The following is an 11,894-nucleotide window of genomic DNA, read 5'->3' on the forward strand; positions in this document are numbered from 1 at the left end:
GCTGTCTTTCCCTCGCGGTCCTCCTGTGCTGTCTTTCCCTCGCGGTCCCCTTGTGCTGTCTTTCCCTCGCGGTCCCCCTGTGCTGTCTTTCCCTCGCGGTCCCCCTGTGCTGTCTTTCCCTCGCGGTCCCCCTGTGCTGTCTTTCCCTCGCGGTCCCCCTGTGCTGTCTTTCCCTCGCGGTCCCCCTGTGCTGTCTTTCCCTCGTGGTCCCCCTGTGCTGTCTTTCCATCGTGGTCCCCCTGTGCTGTCTTTCCATCGTGGTCCCCCTGTGCTGTCTTTCCCTCGTGGGGTCCCCCTGTGCTGTCTTTCCCTCGTGGTCCCCCTGTGCTGTCCTTCCCTCGTGTTCACCCCTGTGCTGTCTTTCCCTCGTGGTCCCCCTGTGCTGTGTTTCCCTCGCGGTCCCCCTGTGCTGTCTTTCCCTCGGGGTCCCCCTGCGGCTGTCTTTCCCTCGCGGTCCCTCTGTGCTGTCTTTCCCTCGGGGTCCCCCTGTGCTGTCTTTCCCTCGCGGTCCCCTGTGCTGTCTTTCCCTCGCGGTCCCCCTGTGCTGTCTTTCCCTCGCGGTCCCCCTGTGCTGTCTTTCCCTCGCGGTCCCCCTGTGCTGTCTTTCCCTCGCGGTCCCCCTGTGCTGTCTTTCCCTCGCGGTCCTCCTGTGCTGTCTTTCCCTCGCGGTCCCCTTGTGCTGTCTTTCCCTCGCGGTCCCCCTGTGCTGTCTTTCCCTCGCGGTCCCCCTGTGCTGTCTTTCCCTCGCGGTCCCCCTGTGCTGTCTTTCCCTCGCGGTCCCCCTGTGCTGTCTTTCCCTCGCGGTCCCCCTGTGCTGTCTTTCCCTCGCGGTCCCCCTGTGCTGTCTTTCCCTCGTGGTCCCCCTGTGCTGTCTTTCCATCGTGGTCCCCCTGTGCTGTCTTTCCATCGTGGTCCCCCTGTGCTGTCTTTCCCTCGTGGGGTCCCCCTGTGCTGTCTTTCCCTCGTGGTCCCCCTGTGCTGTCCTTCCCTCGTGTTCACCCCTGTGCTGTCTTTCCCTCGTGGTCCCCCTGTGCTGTCTTTCCCTCGCGGTCCCCCTGTGCTGTCTTTCCCTCGCGGTCCCCCTGTGCTGTCTTTCCCTCACGGTCCCCCTGTGCTGTCTTTCCCTCGCGGTCCCCCTGTGCTGTCTTTCCCTTGCGGTCCCCCTGTGCTGTCTTTCCCTCGTGGCCGCCTGTGCTGTCTTTCCCTCGCGGCCGCCTGTGCTGTCTTTCCCTCGCGGTGCCCCTGTGCTATCTTTCCCTCGCGGTGCCCCTGTGCTGTCTTTCCCTCGCGGTGCCCCTGTGCTGTCTTTCCCTCGCGGTGCCCCTGTGCTGTCTTTCCCTCGCGGTGCCCCTGTGCTGTCTTTCCCTCGCGGTGCCCCTGTGCTGTCTTTCCCTCGCGGTGCCCCTGTGCTGTCTTTCCCTCGCGGTCCCCCTGTGCTGTCTTTCCCTCGCGGTCCCCCTGTGCTGTCTTTCCCTCGTGGTCCCCCTGTGCTGTCTTTCCCCTCGCGGTCCCCCTGTGCTGTCTTTCCCTCGCGGTCCCCCTGTGCTGTCTTTCCCTCGTGGTCCCCCTGTGCTGTCTTTCCCTCGCGGTCCCCCTGTGCTGTCTTTCCCTCGTGGCCGCCTGTGCTGTCTTTCCCTCACGGTGCCCCTGTGCTGTCTTTCCCTCGCGGTGCCCCTGTGCTGTCTTTCCCTCGCGGTGCCCCTGTGCTGTCTTTCCCTCGCGGTGCCCCTGTGCTGTCTTTCCCTCGCGGTGCCCCTGTGCTGTCTTTCCCTCGCGGTGCCCCTGTGCTGTCTTTCCCTCGCGGTGCCCCTGTGCTGTCTTTCCCTCGCGGTGCCCCTGTGCTGTCTTTCCCTCGCGGTGCCCCTGTGCTGTCTTTCCCTCGTGGCCCCCCTGTGCTGTCTTTCCCTCGCGGTGCCCCTGTGCTGTCTTTCCCTCGTGGTCCCCCTGTGCTGTCTTTCCCTCGTGGCCCCCCTGTGCTGTCTTTGCCTCGCGGTCCCCCTGTGCTGTCTTTCCCTCGCGGTCCCCCTGTGCTGTCTTTCCCTCGTGGTCCCCCTGTGCTGTCTTTCCCTTGCGGTCCCCCTGTGCTGTCTTTCCCTTGCGGTGCCCCTGTGCTGTCTTTCCCTCGCGGTGCCCCTGTGCTGTCTTTCCCTTGCGGTGCCCCTGTGCTGTCTTTCCCTCGCGGTGCCCCTGTGCTGTCTTTCCCTCGTGGTCCCCCTGTGCTGTCTTTCCCTCGCGGTCCCCCTGTGCTGTCTTTCCCTCGTGGCCCCATGTGCTGTCTTTCCCTCGCGGTCCCCCTGTGCTGTGTTTCCCTCGCGGTCCCCCTGTGCTGTCTTTCCCTCGGGGTCCCCCTGCGGCTGTCTTTCCCTCGCGGTCCCTCTGTGCTGTCTTTCCCTCGGGGTCCCCCTGTGCTGTCTTTCCCTCGCGGTCCCCTGTGCTGTCTTTCCCTCGCGGTCCCCCTGTGCTGTCTTTCCCTCGCGGTCCTCCTGTGCTGTCTTTCCCTCGCGGTCCCCTTGTGCTGTCTTTCCCTCGCGGTCCTCCTGTGCTGTCTTTCCCTCGCGGTCCCCTTGTGCTGTCTTTCCCTCGCGGTCCCCCTGTGCTGTCTTTCCCTCGCGGTCCCCCTGTGCTGTCTTTCCCTCGCGGTCCCCCTGTGCTGTCTTTCCCTCGCGGTCCCCCTGTGCTGTCTTTCCCTCGCGGTCCCCCTGTGCTGTCTTTCCCTCGCGGTCCCCCTGTGCTGTCTTTCCCTCGTGGTCCCCCTGTGCTGTCTTTCCCTCGTGGTCCCCCTGTGCTGTCCTTCCCTTGTGGTCCCCCCTGTGCTGTCTTTCCCTCGTGGTCCCCCTGTGCTGTCTTTCCCTCGCGGTCCCCCTGTGCTGTCTTTCCCTCGCGGTCCCCCTGTGCTGTCTTTCCCTCACGGTCCCCCTGTGCTGTCTTTCCCTCGCGGTCCCCCTGTGCTGTCTTTCCCTTGCGGTCCCCCTGTGCTGTCTTTCCCTCGTGGCCGCCTGTGCTGTCTTTCCCTCGCGGCCGCCTGTGCTGTCTTTCCCTCGCGGTGCCCCTGTGCTGTCTTTCCCTCGCGGTGCCCCTGTGCTGTCTTTCCCTCGCGGTGCCCCTGTGCTGTCTTTCCCTCGCGGTGCCCCTGTGCTGTCTTTCCCTCGCGGTCACCCTGTGCTGTCTTTCCCTCGCGGTCCCCCTGTGCTGTCTTTCCCTCGTGGTCCCCCTGTGCTGTCTTTCCCCTCGCGGTCCCCCTGTGCTGTCTTTCCCTCGTGGTCCCCCTGTGCTGTCTTTCCCTCGCGGTCCCCCTGTGCTGTCTTTCCCTCGCGGTCCCCCTGTGCTGTCTTTCCCTCGTGGCCGCCTGTGCTGTCTTTCCCTCACGGTGCCCCTGTGCTGTCTTTCCCTCGCGGTGCCCCTGTGCTGTCTTTCCCTCGCGGTGCCCCTGTGCTGTCTTTCCCTCGCGGTACCCCTGTGCTGTCTTTCCCTCGCGGTGCCCCTGTGCTGTCTTTCCCTCGCGGTGCCCCTGTGCTGTCTTTCCCTCGCGGTGCCCCTGTGCTGTCTTTCCCTCGCGGTGCCCCTGTGCTGTCTTTCCCTCGCGGCCCCCCTGTGCTCTCTTTCCCTCATGGCCCCCTGTGCTGTCTTTCCCTCACGGTGCCCCTGTGCTGTCTTTCCCTCGTGGCCCCCTGTGCTGTCTTTCCCTCGCGGTGCCCCTGTGCTGTCTTTCCCTTGTGGTCCCCCTGTGCTGTCTTTCCCTCGTGGCCCCCTGTGCTGTCTTTCCCTCATGGCCCCCTGTGCTGTCTTTCCCTTGCGGTGCCCCTGTGCTGTCTTTCCCTCATGGCCCCCTGTGCTGTCTTTCCCTTGCGGTGCCCCTGTGCTGTCTTTCCCTCGTGGTGCCCCTGTGCTGTCTTTCCCTCGCGGTGCCCCTGTGCTGTCTTTCCCTCGCGGTGCCCCTGTGCTGTCTTTCCCTCGCGGTGCCCCTGTGCTGTCTTTCCCTCAAGGCCCCCTGTGCTGTCTTTCCCTCGCAGTGCCCCTGTGCTGTCTTTCCCTCGTGGCCCCCTGTGCTGTCTTTCCCTCGTGGTACCCCTGTGCTGTCTTTCCCTCGTGGCCCCCTGTGCTGTCTTTCCCTCGCGGTGCCCCTGTGCTGTCTTTCCCTTGTGGTCCCCCTGTGCTGTCTTTCCCTCGTGGCCCCCTGTGCTGTCTTTCCCTCGCGGTCCCCCTGTGCTGGCTTTCCCTCATGGCCCCCTGTGCTGTCTTTCCCTCGCGGTGCCCATGTGCTGTCTTTCCCTCGCGGTGCCACTGTGCTGTCTTTCCCTCGCGGTCCCCCTGTGCTGTCTTTCCCTCGTGGCCCCCTGTGCTGTCTTTCCCTTGCGGTGCCCCTGTGCTGTCTTTCCCTCGCGGTGCCCCTGTGCTGTCTTTCCCTCGTGGTTGTCAGCTCTTTAACGAGCCTCGATTCAGTATACAAAAAAAAGAAAAAAAAAGGCTTGATCTCTGATCATCAATTTGGATTCAGACCAGGTCACTCTACTCTGGACATGCTGCTTCTGCTGTCTCAACAATGGATGGAGGTGCTCAATGCGAAACAGGAAATCAGAGCTGTCTCCCTGGACATATCACGTGCCTTCGAAACGGTCTGGCACCCCGCCCTGCTCACCAAACTCTCCTCCTATGGTATCCATGGAAATCTCCATGCATGGCTTGCGGACTTCCTCTCTGGTCGCAGTCAACGTGCAGCCCTGAATGGAATTCTCTCATCTCCCCTTCCTGTTCAGGCTGGAGTTCCCCAAGGTAGTGTTCTGGGCCCTGTGCTTTCTTCTGCACACTGACGCTTCGGTTCAACACATGTCGTTTCGACGTCACTACTATGTCATTTTATAAGACAGTGCTCAATCGCTCAGTGCAGTCGTGACGTTAAAAAACAAAAACCGCAATTACCACATTTATATTGCGACGGAGACCACGATTTGTTACCCTCGTCAGAGGAGAGGGTATTGCATTTGAGTCCGTTTTTCTGTTTGTTTGTTACTTGACAATTTTTCTTTTTTGGACAAGTATGCTGATCAATTCCGGTTTGTGTGTTTTTTGACTGTCCGCTCATTTATACTCGCCTTCAGGTCAATTTTAATCTCATCGTCACGAAACTTCACCAAACGGTTGAGTTGGTGGCCTGACAGAATCCTATATATATATATTGAGGTCAAAAGGTCAACATAGGCCAAAGGTCAATCACTTTTTTTTCAAATTTCTAAAATCCTCAATTTTCATCCCATTGACTTGAAATTTGAATAGGATTTTCATGTCAGCGAACTGAATTCAACCACCAAGTATTTTTGAGATCGGCTTAGGCCAAAGGTCAACCTTTTTTCATATTTCTAAAAGCCTCAATTTTCATCCGATTGACTTGAAATCTGAATAGGATTTGCATATCAGCTTACTGAAACCAACAGCTAACTGTTTTTGAGGTCAACATCGGCCAAAAGGTCAACATAGGCCAGGTTTCTAAAATTCTCACTTTTCATCCGATTGACTTTAAATTTGAATAGGATTTTCATGTCCGCTAACTGAATTCAATCACCAACTATTTTCAAGATCAAAAATAGGCCAAAAGGTCAATATAGGCCGAAGGTCAACCATTTTTCATACATTTCTAAAATCCTCAATTTTCATCCGATTGACGTGAAATCTGAATAGGTTTTGCATATCAGCTTACTGAAACCAACCACCAACTATTTTTTGAGGTCAAAATAGACCAAAAGGTCAACATTGGCCAGATTTCTAAAATTGACAATTTTAAATTCGATTCACCTAATTTGAAGAAGATTTGCATATCAGGTCACATAATTCAACCACCAATTATTTGTGAAGTCAAAAAGATGCTCTATCGAGTGCCATTCTACTTTGCTCGCTTTTACCAAGTGTCGCTCTGTCGCCATGAGTGATTTTTCCTTTGTTTTTTTTACTTGCAAAATCGAAGATTTTTCAAGTATATTGGTCGGTTGTGTTTGTTATTACTTGGCAAATATATATATATATATATTTTTTTTTTTTGCAAGTATGTTGATCACTCCGGTTTGCGTGTTTGTTTGTGTGTGTGTGTGTTTGTCTGTCCGCTCACTTATACTTGCCTACAGGTCAATTTTGATCCAATCGCCACGAAACTTCACCAAATGGTAGAGTTGGTGGTTTGACCGAATCCTATATATTTTGAGGTCAAAAGGTCAACATAAGCCAAAGGTCAACCACGTTTTTCCAAATTTCTAAATTCCTCAATTTTCGTCTGACTGCTTGAAATTTGAATCGGATTTTCACATCAGCTAACTGAATTCATCCACCAACTATTTTTGAGATCAACATAGGTCACAAGGTCAACCACATTGTTTTACAAACTTCTAAAAACCCCAATTTTCATCCGATTGACTTGAAATTTGAAAAGGATTTTTATATCAGAAAACTGAATTCAACCACCAACAATTTTTGAAATCAGCATAGGCCAAAAGGTCAACATAGGCCAAAGGTCAACCACTTTTTTCAAATTTCTAAAATCCTCAATTTTCATCCCATTGACTTGAAATCTGAATAGGATTTGCATATCAGCTTACTGAAACCAACCACCAACTATTTTTGAGATCAAAATAGGCCAAAAGGTCAACATAGGCCAAATTTCTAAAATTGACAATTTTTATTCGATTAACCTAATTTGAAGAAGATTTTCATATCTGGTCACATAATTCAATCACCAATTATTTGTGAAGTCAAAAGGATGCTCAAAAGGAGTGCCATTCTACTTTGTTCTGCTTTTGCCAAGTGTCGCTCTGTCGCCATGAGTGATTTTTCGCCATGAGTGATTTTTCGCCATGAGTGATTTTTTCTTTGTTTTTTTTCCTTGCAAAATCGAAGATTTTTCATGTATATTGGACGGTTGCATTTGTTATTCTGTTTGTTTGTCTTTGTCACCGGCCTGCAGGTCACAATTCTAAACCGATCATCACAAAACTTCATCAAGTTGTAGAGGTCGTCACAATTGAGAAGCCTATTGATTTTGTGGTCAAAGGTCACCTGGAGGTCGAATTTCTAAAATCGCCGTTTTAAATCCGATTGACTTGAGAATTGAACAGTTTTTGAATATTGAGTCAATAATTGGAAAACCAACTATTTTTGAGGTGAAAAAGTCAAAGGTCAACTCAAGGTCAAACTTCCAAAATCATAAATTTTCATCTGAAAAACCATCAATTTTTATCTGATTGAGTTGACAATAGAACAGCATTTGCATATCGAGTCACTAAATATGGAAACCAACTATTTTTGATGTTAAAAGGTCAAAGGTCATCTCAAGGTCCAACTTCCAAAATCATCAATTTTCATCTGCAAAACCATCAATTTTCATCTTATTGAATTGGAAATTGAACAGCATTTGCACATTTGAGTCACTCATTAGGGAAACAAACTATTTATGAGGTCAACTCAAGGTGAAACATCTAATATCAATTTTCATTTGAAAAATCGTCACTTTACATCCAATTAACCCGAACTTTGATCGAGATCGTCAATTTTAATCTGGATGAAATGGACAATTTGATGGATCAATGGTATATTAGCTCTTTCACGAGCCTCGATTCAGTATACAAAAAAAAAAAAAATCCGTTATTTTTGGGGGGAGGGGTGGATTTTGCAAGTATCGTGCTCTGCATGATGTCTTGTTTGTTTGTCACGGGCCTACAGGTCACAATTCCAAACCGATCTTCATGAAACCTCACCGAGTTGTCGAGGCCGTCACAATTGAGAAGCATATTGATTTTGAGGTCAAAGGTCATCTGGAGGTCGAATTACTAAAATCACCATATTTCATCAGATTGACTTGAAAATTTAACAGCATTTGCACATTGCCCCACTGAATTGGGAAACCAACTATTTTGAGGTCAAAAGGTCAAGGATCAACTCAAGGTCAAATTTTCTAAATCATAAATTTTCATCTGAAAAAACATCAATTTTCATCTGAAAAAACATCAATTTTCATCCTATTGACTTGAAAATTTAACAGCATTTGCATAGTGCCTCACTGAATTGTGAAACCAACTAGTTTTGAGGTCAAAGGTCAACTCTCGGTCAAACTTCTAAAATAATCAATTTTCATCTAAAAATCGTCACTTCATCCTATTGACCTGAGCTTTGATCAAGATCGTCAATTTTGATCTTGATGAAATGGACAATTTGCTGGATCAATTGCAACATTTTTTTCGGGGGTGCATGGATTTTGCAAGTATCGTGCTCTGCATGACGTCTTCTTGTTTTTTTTTTACTCTGTCTGTCTGGCAGTCAAACAAAATTTAAAATCGTTCCAAAAAGGAAACGTACTGTATTTGGGACGATATCAAGGACACAAACAACAGGTACAAGTAAGTAATTTAACGTGTGAGGTAAGGTGGTTCAATCGGAGGTGTATCAACGGCAGGAAGTTTTTGAAAAACGTAATTGTACTTTTTCTACGACCTTTAAAACTTTTATTGTATTTCAATTGAATTATATACTTGAACACTGCAGAACACAAATGGCCTTATTGGCACTTGTAAAAACATCCAGTTTTGCAGAACTTGTCCGAAATATTACGTCGTCTAACGCCATCTCGAACAATCAAATGTTCCGCTCGTGCTCTCAGCGTTGGGGAATATCGACATTCAGACAAAATTGCAGCTCATAGGAAACATAGATTGTGCTCGGAAACGCAAATCAAGTTGAAAAGACCATTCATGTGTCCTTTTTCTCATGACTGCATGCGCTGTGTTCCATGAACTCTCTCGCTTCATCCTGTGACCTGAGAGGTTGCATCATCAACAATATATAATGTGTACTTTTGTTTACATTTCTCCAGGAGCTGTGTTTTAGTGTGGAGGAAAAACGGAAATTTTACAATGATCAAGGAACAAAGCGCAGTTGTGAAGTTTCAAAACCGGCAATAAACCTTCAACGGGACAAAGGGCTTCAAAGAAATGTTTTTGGAATCAAAAATCTGTAAGAAAATTAACCACAGCCCTCTCTTCATAACTTACTCCAATGATGGCATGTGTAACAAATAACTCAATTATTTGCAGCATCTGTTTGTTGTTGAAGGAAATACTATGTTCAGGAGATGTAATCTGTAAGTTTGTTCTTGAAATATTGATAATTTACTACCGTATAACTCTTTCACAACAGACCATGCCTGTTGTATTTATGAAAGTATTGTAACGAGAACGGTGGAAATTGGTCCCTAGAGTTTTGGCAAAACCTTTGGGGCCTCGTCGACTCTCTTTGCAGGGATTAGTGATCTCCAGGCCACTGAGAGAACAAATAACCAATGGCTGGTGCTTTGCAAAGCGCTCCTAATGAGGTTTGTGCACAGCTGTCAACCCCACACCCACAGAACTTGCACCCAACGCAACTCAGGATGCCTCGATCTTTCCTCCTGTGCTCACAGACACTGTACTGATGCGACAATACAAGAAGGTTTATTTTTATGCCTCCGTCGACGAATGCAACACAGTGGTGTATTGGAAGGGGAGGCATTATGTTTTCGGGTTGTCCGTACGGGTTAAACCTCATTTTTCTCAGCAACCACATGTCCGATTGAGAGGAAACATTCAGGGCAGGAGTGACACCCATGCAGAATGTTTTTATGATAATTGTGACGTCATAGGTCACGTGGTATGGCAGCCATCTTGGATTAAAGGCAAATAATTACAAACATTATTTCTCAGAAACCACCGAATGGGAAAAAATTGAAACTTGGCACATTGTCAAGTACTCCCAATGTGGAACAAAAACATGATAATGATGGCATCATAGGTGCTGTGGTATACCAGCCAAAAATGTTTTAATCGAATTCCTTATCCTAAAAACCTGAAATTGCATGCACATGATCAATGTTGAAATTGCATGGTGGATCTATGAAATAATTGCGTGGTGGATGTGTTGCTTTGGTGCATGTGTTTGTTTGGCGCATGTGTTGGTTTGGCACATGGGTTGGTTTGACAGATGTGTTGGTTTGGTGGATGCATTGGTTTGACACACGTGTTGGTTTGGCGCATGGGTTGGTTTGGCTGATTTGTTGGTTTGGTAGATGTGTTGGTTTGGTCGATTAGTTGGTTTGGCGGATGTGTTGGTTTGGGGGATTTGTTGGTTTTGCGGATGTGTTGGTTGGTGGATGTGTTGCTTTGGCGGATTTGTTGGTTTGGCAGATGTGTTGGTTTGACGCATGTGTTGGTATGGTGCATTTGTTGGTTTGGCACATGTGTTGGTTTGGCGGATGTTTTGGTTTGGTGGATGCATTGGTTTGGCACATGTGTTGGTTTGGCGCATGGGTTGGTTTGGCTGATTTGTTGGTTTGGTAGATGTGTTGGTTTGGTGGATTAGTTGGTTTGGCGGATGTGTTGGTTTGGGGGATTTGTTGGTTTTGCGGATGTGTTGGTTTGGTGGATGTGTTGGTTTGGTGAATTTGTTGGTTTGGCAGATGTGTTGGTTTGACGGATGTGTTGGTATGGTGCATTTGTTGGTTTGGCGCACGCGTTGGTGTGGCGGATGTGTTGGTTTGGCGGATGTTTTGGTTTGGCGGATGTTTTGGTTTGGCGGATTTGTTGGTTTGGTGGATTTGTTGGTTTGGCGGATGTGTTGATTTGGCAGATGTGTTTGTTTGGCGGATGTTTTGATGTGACACGTGTTGGTTTGGCGCATGGGTTAGTTTGGTGGATGTGTTGGTTTGGTGGATGTCTTAGTTTGGCGGATGTCTTTGTTTGGCGCATGTGTTTGTTTGGCTGATGTGTTAGTTTGGCGGTTGTCTTAGTTTAGCGCACGTGTTTGTTTGGCGGACGTCTGAGTTTGGCCCATGTGTTTGTTTGGCGGATGTCTTAGTTTGGTGTATATGTTTGTTTGGCGGATGTGTTAGTTTGGCGGATGTCTTAGTTTGGTGCATGTGTTTGTTTGGCGCATGTGTTTGTTTGGTGGATGTGTTAGTTTGGTGTGTGTGTTTGTTTGGCGATGTCTTAGTTTGGCGCATGTGTTTGTTTGGCGGATGTGTTAGTTTGGGGGATGTCTTAGTTTGGCGCATGTGTTTGTTTGGCGGATGTGTTAGTTTGGCGGATGTCTTAGTTTGGCGCATGTGTTTGTTTGGTGCATGTGTTTGTTTGGCTGATGTGTTAGTTTGGCGGTTGTCTTAGTTTAGCGCACGTGTTTGTTTGGCGGACGTCTGAGTTTGGCCCATGTGTTTGTTTGGCGGATGTCTTAGTTTGGTGCATGTGTTTGTTTGGCGGATGTGTTAGTTTGGCGGATGTCTTAGTTTGGTGCATGTGTTTGTTTGGCGGATGTGTTAGTTTGGTGGATGTGTTAGTTTGGTGTGTGTGTTTGTTTGGCGATGTCTTAGTTTGGCGCATGTGTTTGTTTGGCGGATGTGTTTGTTTGGCGGATGTGTTAGTTTGGCGCATGTGTTTGTTTGGTGGATGTGTTAGTTTGGCGCATGTGTTTGTTTGGCGGATGTGTTAGTTTGGCGGATGTCTTAGTTTGGCGCATGTGTTTGTTTGGCGGATGTGTTAGTTTGGCGGATGTCTTCGTTTGGCGCATGTGTTTGTTTGGTGGATGTGTTAGTTTGGCGGATGTCTTAGTTTGGCGCATGTGTTTGTTTGGCGGATGTGTTAGTTTGGCGGATGTCTCAGTTTGGCGCATGTGTTTGTTTGGTGGATGTCTGAGTTTGGTGCATGTGTTAGTTTGGCGGATGTCTTAGTTTGGCGCACGTGTTTGTTTGGCGGATGTGTTAGTTTGGCACATGTGTTTGTTTGGCGGATGTCTTAGTTTGGCGCATGTGTTTGTTTGGCGGATGTGTTAGTTTGGCGCATGTGTTTGTTTGGCGGATATCTTAGTTTGGCGGATGTCTTAGTTTGGCGGATGTC

The sequence above is a fragment of the Myxine glutinosa genome, chromosome 2 (genome assembly GCF_964187855.1).
Source record: "Myxine glutinosa chromosome 2, kmMyxGlut1.1, whole genome shotgun sequence".
Lineage (NCBI taxonomy): Eukaryota > Metazoa > Chordata > Myxini > Myxiniformes > Myxinidae > Myxine > Myxine glutinosa.